General features: G+C 34.1%; 1 protein-coding gene across 1 annotated transcript in view; it reads left to right on the top strand.

Annotated features, from left to right (window-relative positions):
- LOC148951478 (lethal(2) giant larvae protein homolog 1-like) overlaps window positions 1-20,354 on the top strand; it is a 333,083-nt gene extending 312,729 nt beyond the window's left edge. Inside the window, exons 21-22 of the transcript XR_016141914.1 lie at window positions 14,067-14,248; window positions 19,525-20,354. The gene's annotated coding sequence lies outside the window, so the exon portion shown is untranslated. The remainder of the gene's footprint in view (window positions 1-14,066; window positions 14,249-19,524) is intronic.
- The last annotated feature ends 288 nt before the right edge of the window (window positions 20,355-20,642 follow it).

Consider the following 20,642-nt stretch of genomic DNA (forward strand, 5'->3'; position numbering starts at 1 on the left):
AAGTAAATCATTTAAGGGCACTTTTAACAGTATACAAATAAATCATTTTTAGATTGTTTCTTTATCTATTTATTTTACCCTTTAATTTGGCATCTCTTCTGGACAATGAGCTTAGTTCAATGATTGACATTCGTTTTGGATCTGAAAAGGACATTTCATGATTATTTTATTGACAATTTCGAAGTGAAGGAATTTTATTAGTATTAAGACTACAGACTCGCGTTAAAATTTGTATCACAAGTTGAAGTTCTCAGTTTTATAGAGAGAAATAACTGGATTTCCAGTATGCATATTACAGTTGATATGTTCTTCATTTTGAGTAATACCAGGTGAGACCAAGATGTTACCTGATAAATCAATCGATTATTTTTTATGCTGTTTAATGACTTTAAGTTTATTATTTTTATTCCTAAGTTTTTAAGATAATTTTAATTGTATATTGAAAGTTACTGATGTCACAGCTCCTGTAAGACTATGAAAAGCGTTATAGATTAATTTGTTGTTGTGAGGCTATGTATTTACTGTTGACTCCTGAATCAATATTCTTGTTTTTTATACTTGGCCTTTGTGTTTTCAGTAAAGTGCTAGTTGTCAGTAATCCTACAAACATAGGGAAATATCAGCAGTTGATTTTTCTGCACTAGTTTTATTGATATATGTTAGATTAGGCTGTGAAGTAATAATGTTTGTTCGTTTTAAGTTTCAACTTCGTTCTTTACTTCCCTCGGAAAAACTTCTTTTTTTTAAATTAAACTTACCAATATCGGCCGAAGAAAAAATTAAGCGGATGCAATTTTGTTAACTGGACTATGAGTTGTTCAAAAATATCGTTCAAAATCCTTAATTGTGTTTTTCTCAGAATGAGTTTTCGAGCAGTGGGACAATTTCACTCTCAGGTCGTGAGCTCTAGCTTGGACCGAAAGGACAAGATACTCAAATTACTCGATAAATATGAATTAGTTTCAGATCACCGAGTGAGAATTATGATGTTGCTTAGAATTTTTCTTAGAGAATGACTTCTTAAAAATTTCATAATTTTATTGTTTTTCAAACCTCTGAAAAATTGTCCGCATATTAATCATCTAAAAAAAAACACGAAAATTCAAAAATAAAATTTAACAGTTAGCCATCAAATCCTTGCGAAATTGTTGTGTAATGTTAAAACATCAAAATCATGACTGCAGAAAAATAACATACCAGCATGATAGTGGCGTGATTGACCTAAACCTCCGAGGATTTTATGCGAGACGGTTCAGGCAGAAGCTTTAAATAGAAGGTTCAGTATTTCGGGGGAGGGGGTAAATGCTGTCCACTGGCTAAAAGGGCTCAAAACAGCCCATACTAACCAGAAATTTAATATCCTGTTTCTAAAAAATAGTTGCAGGAATTTTGCAGCTGCAAATGGCAACTTTTCACAATATACAGTTTTTTTTTAGAAACATTCTTTTAAACTTTTGGTTAATATGGAATGGTTCACCTTTTAGGGTTCAAAATGAAACTTCCCCCTAAACAATTATTGAATTAGGAACGACCTGAATTATGTTGAATATTTACGGAAAACTTAAATAAATAGGACAACATACTTTACTTGTTGATTAGATTCTTCAAGGATAGCTACAGCAGCGACTACCAAATCATCTTCACTGTCACTGGTTATTTGTGCCATCTTGTGGAATTGAAACCTTTTGCGAATGATGATTGTGATGGTTTTGTACGCTGAAGGTGCATTATTCTAAAGAAAATTAACGTTGCAGTGTGAAGGGAAGATTTTTGATGTGAAGGAACATAAACGTAAGACCCGTAACATGAAACGTAACAACCTTACGGTTGAACGTAACGTAAAGCCTTACGTTTTCAATGTGAAGGAACCTTAAGTGTTCATCAATATAACTTCCCCTTTTTTACAAAAATCTTGTTATGCTTATATGGCTAAAATCGTCCGATATAGTGATTCCCTGTTCCTTCAAGTTGATTCAATCTGTTAAATATTTCGGTTTCGATTGTTTGACGATACGAAGTGGAGGTATAATCAAATAAAGAAAATTTAAATCGTAGGGATTCTGGATGCCTCAAACATGTCCTTGGGAAGGGTAAAGAATGAGTTTCTTGAACGGTTTTTTGAATTGCTATTAAGGGCTAACTGTAGTGATTTTGGGTCTTTAAATGGTGAGGAACTATAAGCGGGGCCGTTCAAAATGGAGGGAATCCGGGCAAACTGTCCCGGGCGCCGCGGCTGTGACTTCTGGGGCTGTTTTATTTAGGTTTGGGTCGGAGGGTGCTTTAATTATTCTGTCCTGGTTGCCATTAACCCTAGGAACGGCTCTGGCTATAAGTAGTGAAAGTTGTTTTTCGACCACATAATTTAAGTTTTTGCCCAATCATTCCTTAAAAATTCCGACTTGAACTTTTTTTTTTTTTGGTCACTATTCGCTGATAAATGTGTACTTGTCTAATATGTAGCCTACTGTGTACTATCTAATGTGTACTATGGTACCGTACATATTTATGTATATACGTGTGCACGAGCTATTGGAGTGAATAACTTGGTTGTGAAAATATATTTAGAACTGTTTATTAATTTCTTATATTATATTTTATCACGTACGAATGAACCCGTTGTTTGATGTAATTGGCGTTTCTTCTGTTTTTATATTATCATATTATATTGATGAATATGGTCAAGTTTTAAATTGCGCTGTTCATGGGGAGAAAATATTCGCTTAAAAGCTTAATAACTGTGTTATTACCTTAGTCCGCATTTTGGAGCAAAGCGGGGTCCATTGATGGATCTGTTCGGCTCCGTTGTTAGGAGTGGCGGCGATTGTTTACGAACACAAAAATTGGTAGTGGGCATTCCTTTCATATGTTGAAGGTTTTGCATCCCACTCTTTGTCGAACTTCCTTTTGTAAACGTTGGCTGAATGTTTTTTTATTATCCTATTTGTGTTTGACTGAGGGCTTGTGAAGCTCCTTTGAGTGACCTTGTGTTTGTCTTTGATTAAATTAAAAAAAAAAAAAATTTCAACTGAAAGTAAGTTCACGCTAAAGTTTAGTACTTTAAAAAAGCTTCTTATTGTTCTAACTAAATGACAATTGTGTTTCAGGAGTCGTTCTTAAAGAATTGGCACAAAATTTGAACTTTAGCGTACAGATTGAGGTGTTGAGGAGGGGGCAATTCCACTTGTATATGTAATAATTTTTTTCGTTTTTTTTTGTTTTAATGTTGCTCCTTACTTTCAGTTAAAAAAACTTTTTTTTAATTTAATATCTGATCGTTTTTTTACCTAATGCCAGGAAATTTGGCTCCACTTCCACGGAAATATCCTTTAAACAATTCATTCCCGGTGAAAATTTACCCCGGACAGTTACCCTTAACATCTCCACGTGTAAAATTGGGTTGGCAAAGAAAAAGCAAGGCACATAAAAAGAATTTCGTATAGGAATTCTGGCTGATTTCTCCTGAAATATTCACCCCATTGAAACTTCCCTCCCCATGGAAAATTCTCCCAGTGGAAAATCCCCTCAGCAGAAAATTCGTCCCCCCACCCCAAAAATTTATGCATAGTTCCCAATAACAAATAGCATACGTAAACAATGGTCAAATTTTATAACATAAATACCTTTCCCCTGGGACTGTGGGGGGCCATGTTAGTTATTGGGCCTTTCAACTCTGCTGAACCATGTGACAATCAAAATTTTGATCGGACGATTTTAGGACAACAGGGGCATGGGAGAGGGCCTAGTTGCCATCCATTCTTATTGGTCACTTTAAAAGGGTACTAGAACTTATAATTTATGTTCTAATAAACCCTCTTTCGATATTCTAGGACCAGTGAGTCGATACGATCACCCTTGGGAAAAACAAATAAACACGCATCCGTGATTTTTCTTCTGGTAAAAATACAAGATTCCACATTTCTGCTGATAGCAGCGTGAAACCTATACGTCAGGGTTCTCAGATACGTTGAATCTGATGGTGTGATTTTTATTCAGATTCTTTAACTTTTAGGGGGTGTTCCCCCTCTTTTTCACAAATTTGGCAAATTTTCTTAGGCTCATAAATTTTCTTAGGCCTGTGATGGGTAACACTAAACTTAATGAAACTTATATATTTGGAATTAGCATAATAAGCTTTTGATATGTCTATTGGTATCAAAATTCTGTCGTTTAGGGTTTTGGTTACTGTTGAGCCGCGGCACTCCTTGCTTACAGTTCGTTACCACGAACTGTTTGATAGTCAAGCTGCAAAAGAGCTGGTTTTCGCATTGGTTGACATGCTTGCATGTTAGTAGCATATCGCTGCGCAAGCATCGGTAACCCAACGATGTTGGCTTTAGCGTTCTTAGCCTATCACCATATGGTTTCTTGCCAAACCCAGACATACATTAAGTAGCCCTCCTCTGTACACCATCTATCAGCATTAATATCACTTTTATGAAAGGGACCTGCAAGGCAGTTCCAAAGTCCCGGATTGGTCTCACAAGTGCCTTGTATAGATTCAGGAAGATTCCAGAAAACCGGCTGGTGGTATTTCTTCTGATAAGCCCAAGGATCGAATGTGTTTTGAAGTCTGTTAGTGCGGAATGTTCTCGGAACTTTGGGACATTATCTATAGTGACTCTTTAATTAATTTACTTCTATGTATTGTCTTCCAAGAAATTGATATAGGCGTGGCTATTTTTAACTCTTTTTTGTTTATTATAGACGTAAATGTAACGTATTACTTTAAAAATGCAGACATGTTGTATATCAAATATTAATGAAGTCGTTTTTTCCTTTTTTCTTATTTGAAATGATGGACCAAACTCTAGATTGGTTCATGACACCAGTCAGTAAGTAGCCCATTCAATAGACTTTGAATCTTCAAACTAAGAGTCTCACTAGTCAAAAGTGTGGAAGGGCGTAACCTGATAGATTCTTACCAACTGTCTTGTCACTTTTACCGACTCTTTTACTATTTAAAATTCATATTTTGGTAAAAATTAATAAAACTGTTGTGAGATAGCAATAAACAGCAAAACTACCCTAAAATCTTGGTAAATCGTGGTAAAATAGCGATACTTCATGCTGTAACATACCCAATCAGAATTTTGTTAACGGTTGACCGATCACATTAGGAGGAAGCGTCCCCCTTTTAATGTAACATTTCTACTTCTTATCTAAACTCGCTTTTAATGAGAAATTATTGACAATATTATTCCTCTGAAAAGTTCTTTGAATAATGGTTATGACTTGAATGGATTCGTTTTTTTATTTATTTGTTTATTCTGTGGAAAGATAAAAGTAGTGTTGCTTGGTGAATGTTATACTTAAGTAAGTAATAAAGACAGTCACTATTTGTTTTTCTTTCTTTTTTTACACTAATTGTTTTTTATTGCAGTTCAATGGATACAATTACTTTTTTTCAGTTTTACCAACATTCATAAGAAAAAAAAAATCAAAAAGAAAATAATACTTTCTGAACTTAAAATTGTCTTTACAAGCAATGCAACAGAATATGTTCTGCAGTTTCCATCGAAAAGCAAGTTTTATCGATCGGAATATGTATCAAGTATTCAATTAGAGTTTCAGGCAGTGTTTCTATTTTGCCTCAAATTTCTGGATATTGCCTGTATTTTAAGTTTTGTAAAAGTTTCCTCCTGAAAGAATTTTTCAGAACCTTATTTATTTTTATTTTTTTTTATTCCAAAGTTTTTAGTCGTAAAACTTTTACAAATCTAATATTATTTTAAAATCTTAAATATTTTTGTCGTAGACAAATATCAGCCGAGACTTGACATAGCTTTAACTAAAATATTCATTCACTCATCTTTTTTTTAACTCAGTCTTCAGTTGGAATTAAAAAGATATGAAAAATAGATGTTTTCAAGATTGAAGGGAACTATGCGAATTAAATGAGGGGTTAAGAAAAATGTGTGAAGTAGAAATCGTTAAGTTTAAAGAGAAAAATTGATTTGAAGATTAATTATGACATTGTGTTGTACCTAAAAAAAAAAATTACTCTGCAATGGTCCAAGCTTCCCTGTTTTCTCGCAAATGCCCTCCCTAAATAGAATACATACGGCCCAGAGATAGAACACGCCTAGAGATATGGCCTAGAGATAGAATACATTCGGCCTAAATAGAATAAATATGGCCTAGAGAAAGAAAATACGCAAAATCAAATGTTTTTACCATTGAATGCATAAGATTTTTTGATACAAACAATTAGAAACGTTGAAATAGCCATCATCGTAAAACTTTAGACTAACGGTTTACTGCCCCTTACCGTGAAAAACAAACACATTTGTATTATTGCATGGACAGGAATAATGTGTCCTCTTCTTTCCCCAGCCCTTGCAGGCTACTGGAATACCGTAAAGAGATGGCCAAGGGGTCACTTCTTTTATTGGTTTCTTATGCTATCTTTCGGCTATGCTATCTTTTTTTGTATTTCCCGCCAGATTAATACGCTTCTGAGAATGGCTAGCTAACACATTTGTTTCCATAGGCTAACAGAAAATTGGTAGCTAACATTGTTAGTTAATAATTGGATGGCGGAAGAAAGACTACAATTTATATTCTTCTGCCGGCTTCATGCATAAAATAATACTGAAATGGGGTTAATAACCCCGACCTTCAGTATAGAAGCAAGTTCAGGGTTGCCACCGCTGGTGATTTGTCATCCTCCTAGTGATTTTTCTGGTGATTTTCTTATTTCTGGTGAAATTTTCTAAAATATCGTACAAGTTCACAAATCTCAACTACTGCAATACTTTTGATGAATAAATCGTATAAAAAATAAAAAAAAATTGATATTGAGAATTCAATAGATCCTTTTTCAAATTCAGCAAAGGTTGATTTCAAAGTCAACTTCAAATCAATGTAAAGCAAAAAAAAAAAAATCATCCATAATTTCCCCGTGCTGTAAAGTTCTGATATTTTACCTTGTTCATTAAGAAGGTATAAGGCAAATAGCGACCGAAGACCACACTGCCTTTCCATAATAAACAATAATTAGAACAACAGGGAAATTTTGTATACAAGACGGTGGAACACAACTTTAAATGAATATTTCGACCCTATATCCAAGGGCCGTCCTCAGCAAAACAAACAAAGAGAATAAAAAACAATATAAAAGAAACTTACATTAAAATTCAATCATTAAAACTGATATTTTTTTTATGTTTTAAAACAGCCCTAATATCATTACTTCAAGGAAGTTCAATTGAGTCCTGGTTGAACTTCCTTGAAGTAATGATATTAGGGCTGTTTTTAAAACATTTATAAAAAAATAATTCAGTTTTAATGATTGAATTTTAATGTAAGTTTCTTTTATATTGTTTTTTTTTCTCTTCGTTTGTTTTGATAAGGACGGCCCTTGGATATAGGGTCGAAATATTCATTTAAAGTTGCGTTCCACTGTCTTGTATTAAAAAAAAAAAAAAAAAAAAAAAAAAATGTCCCTGTTGTTCTACTTATTGTTTAAGGTATAAGGCTATAAGTTTCTTTTTCTAGAACTTAGAAAAACCATTTTGGTTTTTGAAATTTTTGCCACTGAAAACCGGACGATAATAAATTGTGTTGTGTGACCCCCAATTATAATTATCGCGTTAGTGTGCGAATTTTGTTTCCAATTTTTTAATACGATATTTCGCAGAAAAAAATCGTATATGTGGGAACCTACGGTTAGACTTGACCCACAACAATTTTCCGGAAGTAAAACAAATATGTAGGAAATTGACACCATTTGAGTCGTCTTTTTCAGAGCTAAAGTTTCACTGAGGGTACCAACTATGACAGGGGGATTAAAAACGCTCATAAGCAAATGAAATTTGATTTGAGGACAAAAGAGGATTATTGGGTTTTTCTTTTCAATAGAAACCTAGAAAAAAGAAAAAGAACAGATTTTGCAAAGTAAAGACAAAGAAAAGTATAATAGTAGTTAGATAAATAAAAAGGCTCTTCATGTCCAGTGACAGGATTTTCGGTATCAATTTCAGTCTTTGCCTGGAATCCCGGTTTTAGGTATAAATTCTCTTCCTTCTTGAGCAGTTGACGGCCTTTGAAAAACATAATGTCTTAGCTCAGGGTGCCCAACGCGTCCTTTTTTGGTGTAAAGCTTATCATTATTTCTGGTAACTTTTGTGAAATACTGGTGATTTCTGGTGATTTTCTTGGTGAAAAACTGGTGATTTTTATTTGGTTGTCGTGGCAACTCTGAGCAAGTTTCTTGCTGGTCACTCTAATTTCTCTTAAGCTGCTAAAAAAAGCGTTATAATGCAAGTTTTATAATATCTAAAAATATAAAATTTTATCTTTAAAAGCAAAGTTTTTTTTTTGGTGGATGTAAAGAGTGAACTTGAAACTTAAAACGGACAAAGGCTATTGATTGTAGAAGTTAACGAGCAAAAATTACTGAGAACTTATTATATAGGCAATATATATCTATAAAACAAGTACAAATAAATAGACTGATGACATTTTCCTGTTTTGTTTGAATATCCAAAACCGCTTTACTGAAAACATAAAACTCTAAAGAAGTTTTGTACAACAGAAACCTGAAGCACTCTAGGATATTTTTTTATGGTATAAGAATAGATAATTCTTGTCTCTAGTTCGTGGGTTTTGTGTTTTCAGTACAGTGCTAGTTTTGCACATTCCTACGAATATAGGGCAATATTGTCAATCAATGTATTACTTTTATCGAAATATGTAGTACAGGTTGTGAAGGTCTGAATGTTTTATTATGTGCACATTTTCCAAAATATCTTTTCAGACAAAACAATTTTTTTTCTCTCCATGTAGATAACAAATGTGGTAACTAGTGCCCATTGTATTAAGAGCGCGCGACCTGGCTCTTCCTCGACTAAACAATTTAAGATTCTGGATAGTTCCAGTTCTTCAACATTTTGTGACGGATGCCATCTAAGATTTTAAAGTAAACACCATTTACTGCATGAATGAGGCACATGAGCCCCCTCCCCCCCCCAAAAAAAGAAGAAGAAGAAAGTCGCATTTTTATATATTCCACTAAGAAAGAGTTGTTTTTCGTTCTGTGCCTAAGTTTCTTAGACATTGACTCCTAATACTTTACTTTATAGGCCTACACCTTGTGTATTGAAATAAGGTTATATTAGTAGTTTTTAACATTTTATTTTCTAGCTATTTACATTAAATTAGATTTCTCTATCAATGGGTTGATACATTTATACATTAGAAAGGAAACACTCTCCATCTCATACAGAGCGTGTCACAATACATAATTTAAAATTGTCAAAAATCCAATTTCATGGTCTTCGCTGAACTCTAAGCTTCATTTCATATTGAATGTTACATAATTTCGTTGAATGATTAAGTCATTGTGATGCTTGGTTTGGCAAGCAATTACAGCAACAAGGAGCCTTTTATATTACTACTTTAAGCGAGTGATTTTCTGATGGTATCTGTAAAAAAAAAAAAAAAAAAACGCTTTTGTATTAGTTTTACTTTTTTCGATAAAGCGTAAAAAAATCTTTTCTTGACCGAGGGGTTAACAACTGGGAATTTTGAGGGACACCTGGAGGCATGAGGCACGGAGGCACGCTGGAGGAATGCCTCCGGAGGCACGCCGGAGGCATATTCCAAAGGGCGCAATATGTAAATATATACAGCTTGCCTGTTATTCGGTATCTGTCGAATATTTCAGCACCTTCAAAAGCGATCTTTTAAAACTTGGAAAAATCATTTACGGGTTTATTTGGCAAGGAAAAAAAACCCAAGAGTGAAAACAACTGATATTTACCTAAAGAAGAAGAACGGAGGACTGCAAGTTGTTGATATCCATGCAAAAACTAGGTAACCCTACGATGGCACTGATGGTATCACTTTTTCCTATTACACATGCAGCGTTGCCACCAGCTCAAAAATAAAATTCCGATTTTTCTTTAAAAAAAAAAATCCCGAAATTTCAAAAAAAAATCCCGGAACACGGTTTTTAAGTTATACAACATAGGGCTGCGCGGTGATGACGTAAAAAGCAAGGTGCGAAATTCCAAGTACCGTGAAACGAGGTTTCAGGTTGTAACTAACAACTGATTGTCAATATTCCTAGTATTATTTCGACGTGAAAACGTTCTGGTGGATTAGTACGATCTACGACAAGTATTTTAGGTCAAAACAATTCGCCAAAGTTCCGAAAAAACGTGTCTACGCATCCACGTTTCATCGTTATTTGAATTTCCCGCCCAAGAATTGACGTCACGCTTTGCAGCCCTATTCAATATGGCTTGGCCAGCGGTAAAAGTTGCCTTTTATCACGTCTTCACACGTCTCTTTCCCTTTTATCATACCTGATTTTCTGTTTAGTGGCTGTGCCAAAACGCACCCTTGGATCTCGGATTCTTAATTGTACTAAAAAAAAAAAGGAATCTGCTGCTTTGACACGAAAGAATCCGGAAGAAACACAGATCCCTTTTTCCCGAATGTACTTAGAATCCAACTTTCTTGGTATTAAGCCCAGGCCTTTGGGTATTTGAAGAGAAAACTGTAAAGCAACAGTCAGAAAAACTGTTACTACCGAGTTATTAGTAAAAAGCGCTAAGTAAAGCAACCAACTAAAAAAAATAACTAGTTTCTCAGATATTTATTGGTACGTTTCAGTAATCATCTCGATAATCACAGCTCAAATGACAACCCTAAGAAACTGGACAAATGAGCTTCAGTAAATCAAACTAAGCTCGGTTAGCACAAGTATAAACACTAAGTCTTCTACTACCAAGTCTTCTACTGAGCATAACAAGTTTTCCGATGGTATTCATCGCTTCCGCTGCCTTAGATCTCGGAATGCATTCGAAACTCATAAAATTATATCAAGAACTCAAGCGAATGGGGGACGAGGGGCACACGCACTTGAGCTGGAAGGACCAGCCCCGCCGTGGGTGGCCTTTTCGTCCGTAGGAGACATGGTTTAAGATTCTGTTCAGTTACATCAATTTTTAGCGAAGTTTCATCTGCAAAACACCGAACTAAAAAGACACTGGAACTGAGCTCTACTGAGCATAACAAGTTTTCCGATGGTATTCATCGCTTCCGCTGCCCTAGATCTCGGAATGCATTCGAGACTCATAAAATTATATCAAGAACTCAAGCGAATGGGGGACGAGGGGCACACGCACTTGAGCTGGAAGGACCAGCCCCGCCGTGGGTGGCCTCATCGTCCTTAGAAGACATGGTTCAAGATTCTGTTCAGTTCTGTGCCCTCATGTACGTCGGTATTAAGGTTATTTTTGGTTTTTTGTTGATGGGTTGGATGTATTTTTTTTTTTTTTTTTATTAAGGTTGGTCGTAAACAGGGCTGAAAAAAAAGAAAAAAAGAAGGAAAAAAGTGCCACCGCAAGAATGGGTTTCTTGTGGACGGAGGACGCCCAGTCTACGGGAGAGCAAATAGATTTTTTTGTGTTAAAAATTTTTTAAGTTGTAAGAGTAAGCCTTTTGGAAGTTCACCTTTAAAATTTGAATTCTTATTAGTGAAAATTGAAGGATATGAATTTTAAGAAATTGAAGTAAAACTGCCACTGAAAAAGCGTCTCCTAGAGGGGGAAGGACGCTCTGGAGCGTGGGTAGTGATAGATTTTTGAAAATAAAAAATTCAAGGGGTTTTGGATTTTCATGTCCAATAACAAATTTAATGGTATATAATAATTTTTTTTTTTTTTTTGATTTTTAGGTCATGTAATAATTCATAAAGTTTTAATATTGATATTTTTTTTTATTAAAATATTACCGAGTGGAGAGGAGGAGGGGAGGAAAAAAATAGCAACTACCTCTGAAAAATGTTAAACAAAATTCCTTCTGTTGACACACAAAACATGGCGATGGTGGGGGTTATGGTCTTGAGGTCAGATTTGGGTTTAGGTTCCATTTTTAACATGATGATTGCGATGCTGACGAGACATCAAAAAAGTGTAACCCTTTCTTCTCGATAAATGAATTCAGCTTTGTGAAGACGTCTGAGTCAAAGCCAAAGACAATGTTGGTGCCGATTTCCATAGAAACGGGTTCTACTGAATGCATGACATACAGGCAGGAGTCAAAGTAACCCTGGTCTACCAATGCGGCAGTTAATGTGAGATCAGCATTCAGCCAGAACCACTGGCACAGAATTCCTATGTCGTCAGGGAACGGCATCGCCATATTCTGCGTGTCAACAGAGTGGCATCTTCGCCCAGACATGTAGCCAAACTGTATGACCCGCCCAACTAATACTCTCTTTCCCCTGTCAACCGGTCTGTAAACGCACCATTCACCGATACGCAATTCCGATTTCACACCGACCTCTGCATTGGCTTGTGGCGACTCACGTAGTCCTACTCGTCGGCCCTGGACCATCACCCGTTTTAATCGGTCACTACTCAGCTTCTCAGAGCTTTCCCTCAGAAGCCACAACAGCGTGGATTTTTTTATTGGTGTTATGGAGCCGTCAGAAGTCTTGACAAGACAAAACCTAGAATTTTTCATGTTCGTCAAAGGCTCACTATCCCAATTTTCTCAACATGGTGTTTCACGCAGTGAGCAATCACTGGCAAATTTTCAAAGATGCTCTCACTTTCCGAACCTAATTCAGTGTCAGTCGTGGAAGCCTTTTCCTGTTTATCGGAAAGAGTATTATCCTCTGATTTATCGTCTGAGTCACTGTCGTGAAGTACAGAAAGACGAACATTCGGTACTTGGTGACCGAAAGCCGAAAGTACGTCGTCGGGTATCAAGGCTTTCATTATTCGCTGGCTTTCAATACGAGCTCGCCCTAGCTCGAGCTTGATATCATCGTCCCCGGGCAAAGAAAAATCGGAACTGACAGACACAACACCAATGGATCTAACTCGCTTGGTCTTGGGCAAGGACAACTGTTCATTAGAATATTGAGCTTCAAAATCCGTTATACTTTCATATCGACGAATTCGATTTTTCTCGCCTGTCTATTCCTTTTTCCTAGCATAAATTGCTGGTGGATAAGCATGTATCAAGGGAGGTCTCTGGTCAAGGCCGTGTGCAGGATTTTTGTTCGTTTTTTTTTCAGGGGTTTTTACAAAAAAAAACGCGTAAAAAATTTGTTTATATGCATTTTGGTTACTTTTCTGAGTCAGAAAAAAACTTTCGGGGGGGGGGGGTAAACCCGGTGACACCTCCCCCTGGAAACGTCCTTGTCTCTAGGCCTGCTCCTCTCCTTTAGAACTTCATGATTGTTACAAATCTGAGACCTTAAAATAATCTTTAACTGATTTCTATCATATATATATGCAAATTTTCTTCTGATTATTCATGTACGGGGAGCCAAAATCAAAACCTATATTAATTCAAAAACGTTCAAAAATTAAATAAATAAAACAAGTTTTTTTTAACTGAAAGGAAGGAACGACGTTAAAACTTAAAACGAACAGAAATTATTCCGTATATGAAAGGGGCTGTTCCCTCCTCAACGCCTCGCTCTTTACGCTAAGGTTTCACTTTCTCACAAATCTATTTATTTAAACAATAAAAAACTTTAGCGTAAAGAGCGAGGCGTTGAGGAGGGGACAGCCCCTTTCATATACGGAATAATTTCTGTTCGTTTTAAGTTTTAACGTCGTTCCTTACTTTCAGTAAAAAAACTTGTTTTTTTTTATTATTTAATATATGATAAGGTCTTGTGCATCTACTGAGTTACCCTGTGTATCACCGATTAGCGGTCAAAATTTAGCCATCTAACTCTTGGAAGATTTTCAACTTCCAGTTCTTGTATGATTTTCAAAATTATGCTTGGGAGTGCTAGGGAAACTTTTTAAAGGGTGTTGACTAATGTGGGAAAGGAGATTTATCTTTTCTTTGTTATATATAAAAGAAAATTAATGTGTCAGTATGACACGGAAAGGAATGAATGGAATTTTATGGCAATTCGTCAACTTGTCTTGTTAGTTTTTATCTTTCTTCTTATCTCTTTTCCACTTTTTTCTCATCTGATCGTCAAAAGGATTTATCTCCCCCAAAAGTTTCCGTTTCCTTCTTGCTTGTGTCATTTCCTTTACATAAGTAAGAATTTCCTCTTTTTCTCATTCATCCATATATCCTAGAGCCAATTTGGACGAAACCAAATCATCCTTGGAGTCACGACTTGAAAAAATGTCCTTTAATATTTCCTCGACTTCTTCTCAACGTGTTGTAGAAACAGTTCAAGTTATTAAGACAAAGACGAATTCAACTGGAGAAACGGTCAGTAGTGAAACAGTCACTATGGAAACCAACGAAAATTCAGGTAAACTTAAATTTTATAATTACAAATCCAGTAAATACTCTTGTGACATTCTTGTTTTACGTTTTAGTATTTTTAGGGAGTGCGAACGATATACTGTTTCTCTTTCGGTAATGATAAATAAAAAAAGAAATGAATGGCGTGTATCCCTCCAGTTAAATATTTTGCCTCCAATAAGGGTTGGTGGGATTGCCTCTAGATTCTCATTTTGAGAGTATTTATGTCGGCCAGTTTTTACTTAGTCACCATTGGAAGCTGTCTGGTTTTACTCCGGCCCTTTCAAATATTTAGCTTCCCTTGTAAGTTTCAAACTAATACCCAAATGTAGTTTTGCCGACACGGTACAATTGTACCATTTTTGGTACGATTTGAGGTTCTGGTATGATGCGGTACATTTGGTCGTTTCATTGTTCAATCCAAAATTATTGGTACATTTCGTTACATCCTCAGGCTACCTCTTTGGGATTTAAGCAAAAAGGGTGTTACTGTCGATGTGATACAAAAAGAAATCTCTGCTAGTTTCAGAATAATCTCAACACGAGAAACAATGCTCAAAATTAGTTTCTGAGAGATGATGAATATATTGTAAAAAAAAAAAAAAAAAAAAAAAAATGGCTCCTTGCCTTTCATTTAATCCTAGTGTTTTGTCTTTGAAATGGAAACTGACATAGTAGGCAATAACTATGCTATAAGATATCTTTTAGTACAATTTGGTCAGAAAATCGGTACAATCTATCTCAAAATGTTGGCAACGCTGCCGAAGTGTCCCATTTGCGCATATCCGAACTGCTCGCTTGGAGTACCGGTAGAATTCAATTTAAAATTCAGCACTTATGCTTGCTAAATTACAGTAATTACTTGTGTTTCTGAACTTAAATTACAAATAGACGAAACTAAATATGAAAATTGAAAAATAGAAAAAACAAATAAAAAAATTAAAACATATTTGATAAATTTCTCGAAACAGAAAATTATATTTGGTTGTTGGAGAATAACGGGGATATTTTCATTTTGTTGGAAAAAAAAAACAATGGCGGAGCCAGTGGAAATTTTTGAAAGCTATCGACATAACACACATATATATATATATATATATATATATATATATATATATATATATATATATATATATATATATATATATATATATATATATATATATTTAATTGGCAATTCGTCAATGGGTTTATTGTTTGAAGGAAAGCAATTAACAGTTGATACATATAAGAATGAAATAATGCAGAGATTTCTGAAATAATGTCTTACCTTATTTCTTCGGTGCTATAGTGTTTAAAGTAACTGTATATGCTGATTCTGGTGGGGAATGCTGATAAGTATAGCTTTCGGTTTTTTGGGCTCTGAAGCTTAAGTTTGATTTAGCTCTGGAATTGGCTATGGTTTTTCAATAGATACTCCTTTTCTGTTTTTGTTTTCGTTTTTTTTTTCTTGTTTTTATACGAACAATTTACATTGTTATATAATTTATAGAATCCTTTTGTAAGTATTTTGCGATTGGCCAATCTTTTTTTAAATATAACAGTTATTTATTAACACAGTAATAATTCAAACAAGAAAATACAATGAAATACTCTGACGTAAATACTACGGTTTCCTCTTCGTTGTCATTTTTATGTGTATAATAAATTTTAATGTATGATTGTTTCTCTGATGAAAAATAATAAATAGGCCATGAATTTTTTTGTGAATTAGTGATCTTTTGCACTCCTTACAGTTGCTGAAAGGGTGAACTGATTATTACTGGAATTAAAAGAAATGAAAATGAATGAGTTCTCTCTTAAGATTCCAACTTCTTTTATTTCCGTATCAACTGCCTTAATCGTTTTTTGAACCCGGATAAATTGAATTCCGGCATTGCACATCCTGCAGCAGTATCGTTATATTGCTGACTGTTAGTTTTTGTCCAACCAAAAGGCAGAATTATGCTGTTGAACACTTATAAATAATAATTTCTCTCTGGTTGAAAAATAATGTTCCCAATTTTTCGGGTCAGATTCTAAATTCAGTCTACAGGACATCGACTTTGTGATTTAAACTCATGGTTAGATTGTTAAATTTTTTTCATCTCACCGTTTTTTAAATCCATTCCGTGTCAATTTTATCTTTTTTTTCTGATCTTTTTTTACACAACTTAATAGAATTAAGTTGAGACAAATATTTTTTTTTTTTTTAATCATTATAAAAATGAACTAAAAGATAGAATTTTTTTTTTTTTGAAAATCTATGAGTGTAAATGAGAAGAAGGGGCAGAAAACGAATTGGGCTTTACGTAACATAGATATCACATTTATCTAGATTGTAAATACGCAAATGAAAAAAAAAATCGACGAGTTGAGGAAAGCTAGTTGAAAAGATCAAGTAATGTGAAGCCCAATATGCTTTGTGCCCCTCGTTTTCACTTATAATAATATAGTATAATTGGTATTGGAAAACCAGAGGGTCATATACAAAAGTCGTGATTGCATACATCTAACCACAAACATATTAAAATCAAGACTAAACACTGAGTACTTCTATTTGCGACATTTGCGCCTCACTTTCATCGCCTTTAGACATTGATTGTCTTATATTCATTGATTCTCGAGAAAAAATTATTTTTCACTTGTTAGTCTATTTTGGACCCGAATTTTTTACGAATTTTTTTTTATATTTATTATTTTTTACTTTTTAGTTTTATCTAATATTCGAACCTGCGGTGCCAGTGGCAAGTGTTCTTACCGCTATGCCATCAAGTCTTGTATAGTAGTGTTTGTGGTATACTTTTGGCTGTGCCTAATCACCCGTTTATGGTGTTTTGTTTATGCAACGGGGAGTATACAAGAGGGTGGGATTTTGATGTTGTATGGTCAAAAAGGACTCACAAATTCAAGTGTGAGTTGACACGTTGGGGATTTGAGGAAAGCGAGTTAAAAACGAAATAATAATAAAAGATCTAAAGTCGAGCTGATATGCCACAACGAAGTTTCAAAAAATTAATGCTGCTTTGCATAGTTCTATAACGACTGACCTGTTTCAAAAACTGCCATCAAGTGGCTTTTCTGGGGACGTATAAAATTCAGAGGAATCCTGTATATATGCCTGAACTTACCGTATTCTTTTTTCTTACCTTAAAAACCTTAAATGATTCACCCAAGCTTGCTTTCAATTAAATAAATAAAGACAAGTTTTTTCAACTGAAAGTAAGGAGCAACAATAAAACAAAATGAACAGAAATTATTAAGTATATGAGGGGGTTGCCTCCTCCTCAATACCTTGCTCTTTACGCTAAAGCTTGACTTTTTGTTCCCATTATTTAATAATGACTTCTGATTACAAGGGCCGTTTAATTAGAATAATAAGCTTCTAAAAAGAACTTTAAGCGTAAATAGCGAGGTATTGAGGAAGAAGCAACCACCTTTATATACATTATAATGTCTGTTCGTTTTTAAGTTTTAATGTTGCTCCTTACTTTCAGCTGAAAAAAACTTGTTTTTTTATTTGATCTTTATCAAGACTCTGATTCTTAGAGTTTCGGTTACTATTCAGCCACATCGCTCCTTATTTGCAGTTCGTTACCACGAACTGTTTGATAGAAACGACGCCTTTTATTTATTAGAAAAATCACGCATTTTAAGTGGAATTGATAATGTGTCATATACGAAAACTTTTTCAACGGATTGATTGGTGTTGTCACTCTGAACTTTCAGTCTGAGATTGAAACTTAAGTTTCGAAATTGAAATTTTTACCTCTGACTAATTTTTAAATAGCATAATTGTATTAAAATCTCCGCTTCGTCCTTCAGATTGCTTCCTTTAAGCCAGATTTATCAATTATTCCTTAACAAGCAAAATTTACAGTTTAGTAGAATTAACAAGTTGTGATTCCAAGGTTTTAATTATATAAAATAATCATCAAAATTAAATGTATCTTAAATTGACAAGTAGACGGTTCCCCAACATTAGAAAGACATTAACTCTACTATATTATTTTTTTAGTATTTTTTTTTTTAATAAGTAGTATTTAATGCTCAAAAATGGCTTATTTTTTAGATGGGAGAAATATGAGGTGGGACTTATATTTAAATATAGTCCAAGTATTATGTTTTTCCTTTTAAAAAACATCTTCCTCTTTAATAGAACAAATGTTGGTGAATCCTGTATTGGGAAACTAAATTCCTTCCTTGTAATTAAAAGCTACGAGTTACTACGAGTTGTTGAAATGTACTTTCTAGCAAGGCCGTACCCAGGGGGGTAGGGGGTTTGAACCCCCTACCCCCAATGTTTTTCTGAATCTTAAAAACGTAACAAAAATGGATACAAACAATTTTTTTATGCGTTTTTTGAGTTTTTTGTAACCCCCCCCCCTACCGAAAAAAAAATCCTTGGTACGGCCTTGCTTTTTAGGGCTAGGTGAGTAGTCGAGGAGTCAATTGATCCCATTCCTTATCATAGAGACAAACCATACCAGTACTTAGGAAACGAAGTAGATCATTCAGACCACTCAAAGGTGACTTTTCCAACATTTGATTGCTTTTCTTCCGTTTTGCCAAATATTTGCTCAGATAATTCGGAAATTTAAAAACGCTGATCCTCGACCATTTTTTGCTAAATTTACGGCTAAACATAATTTAGAAATTGAGCAAACATGGCATGAATGGTACCCGGTAAAGCGTCAGTATTTTCTTCTCTCTATTTCTTGCTGTTCTTTCTGTTTGTTTGTGTATGTATTCGTTATGTATAAATGTTTTTTCATAGCAATATGTTGTTGCAACCATTTTTTCTATATTTATCTATATCTATATTTATCTATCTATATTGTATCTATATTATTTATCAATATCTATATTTATCCATATATATATATTTTATTTATATCTATATTTAATAGTATTTATTGTTATTTATTTCCAGTTTTTTTTCTTTTTTTTTTTAAGCTCTCTCTTATCACTGATGGGACTGATAGGTTCTGAGTAAACAAATAGCCGCTCAATATTACCATCAGTATAGTCCCATCTTACTTAGATGTTTTTATATGCAGGATAGTGGTAAAGGTATCATAGTTTTATATTTGTATATTATATTGTTGTATATTGTATATATTATATTGTTGTATATTGTAGTACATTATATAGATATATATTATATAGCTGTATAGATAAGTATGTTAACCATTAAAGATGAAATATTCGAATTGACTTCTTTATATAATTAATTTAAATAATTAATTAATTTAATAATTATTAATTAAATTAATTAAATTAATTTAATTCTCCTTCTTGCAGGCAAGTAACTGAAGACTTAAAGAGGAAGTGGAGAGTGTACTGTGTGCGAACCTGCCCAGTTTTTATCCTCTTAATTTACAAATGTTTTTGTTTTGGTTGTGGAATGTTTGAGTTGGACAAACGGTAACTCGCAACTAACTTCCCGAAATTTTTGATTAATATTTAAAGGATATGCTGTAGTTGTATAACCTTGCGTTGTCCAATGTTTATATTTCTATAGATTATAGAATTTAGAAGAACAAAATTAAATTTTCCATCCTGTAGACGGCTTTGGCTTTTAAGTTTCTGGTATTATGCCAGTCTTTTGTGTTAGGAAACTGGTTTTGTTTTGCTTTTTTCAAACCGGTTATATTTTTGGTGAAAACTGTTTGTAAAATGCAAAAAAAAGCTTGCATAGTTATTTTCATGATTGATGAAATCAATCAATTGCAGAACTGATATTAATATGTTAATTCTTATTTTTTTTTTTTTTTATTGATCTTCTTTAATTGGACTGGTGTTGGATTCTTTCCTATTGCTTACAAGTTGACATGGTAATTTTGATGTTACTAGGGATACAACGATCTTTTAAAAAAAAACAAGAATTAAAAATAATATTTAAAAAAAGTATATATAAACATTGTTTTATCTTCATGTTCAATTCTGTTTTCCTTTTTAAAATCCTTATTGTGCAGTATTTTCTTCTGGCAGCTCTTATTCTTTTGTTTATTGCTCTTATTCTTATTCTTTTGTTGATTGGTGCCTTCCAAATAGCATTCCTTCATTGGTATGACTGTTTCTAATTCCTTCTGTCATGTACAATTTACTTTTAGCTTGGATTAAAATACTTGCTTTAACTTTGTGTAATTCTTTTTCTTTAACTACGAGGTAGTGAGTAGGCCTATGTGTATCATAAAAGTGCAATATATACGTCACCTTTCTATAGCCTAGGGGAAGCAAGCCTTGTACTATAGCCAGGAATCTTCCATTAAAGGCGAAAAGTATTTTGGACCATATCTATCCTCCCTCCTTTTCCTCCTCTCAAGGATACTGCCTCCTCCTCCTCCTCTGTTACACATTTTCATTGCTTCGAATCTTGGCAGAACATTCGCAATAAGATGTATGGAAGAACACTATAT

This window comes from Artemia sp. Qi Xiang Cuo, chromosome 6, assembly GCF_049724085.1.
Source record: "Artemia sp. Qi Xiang Cuo chromosome 6, ASM4972408v1, whole genome shotgun sequence".
In the NCBI taxonomy this organism is placed as follows: Eukaryota; Metazoa; Arthropoda; class Branchiopoda; order Anostraca; family Artemiidae; genus Artemia; species Artemia sp. Qi Xiang Cuo.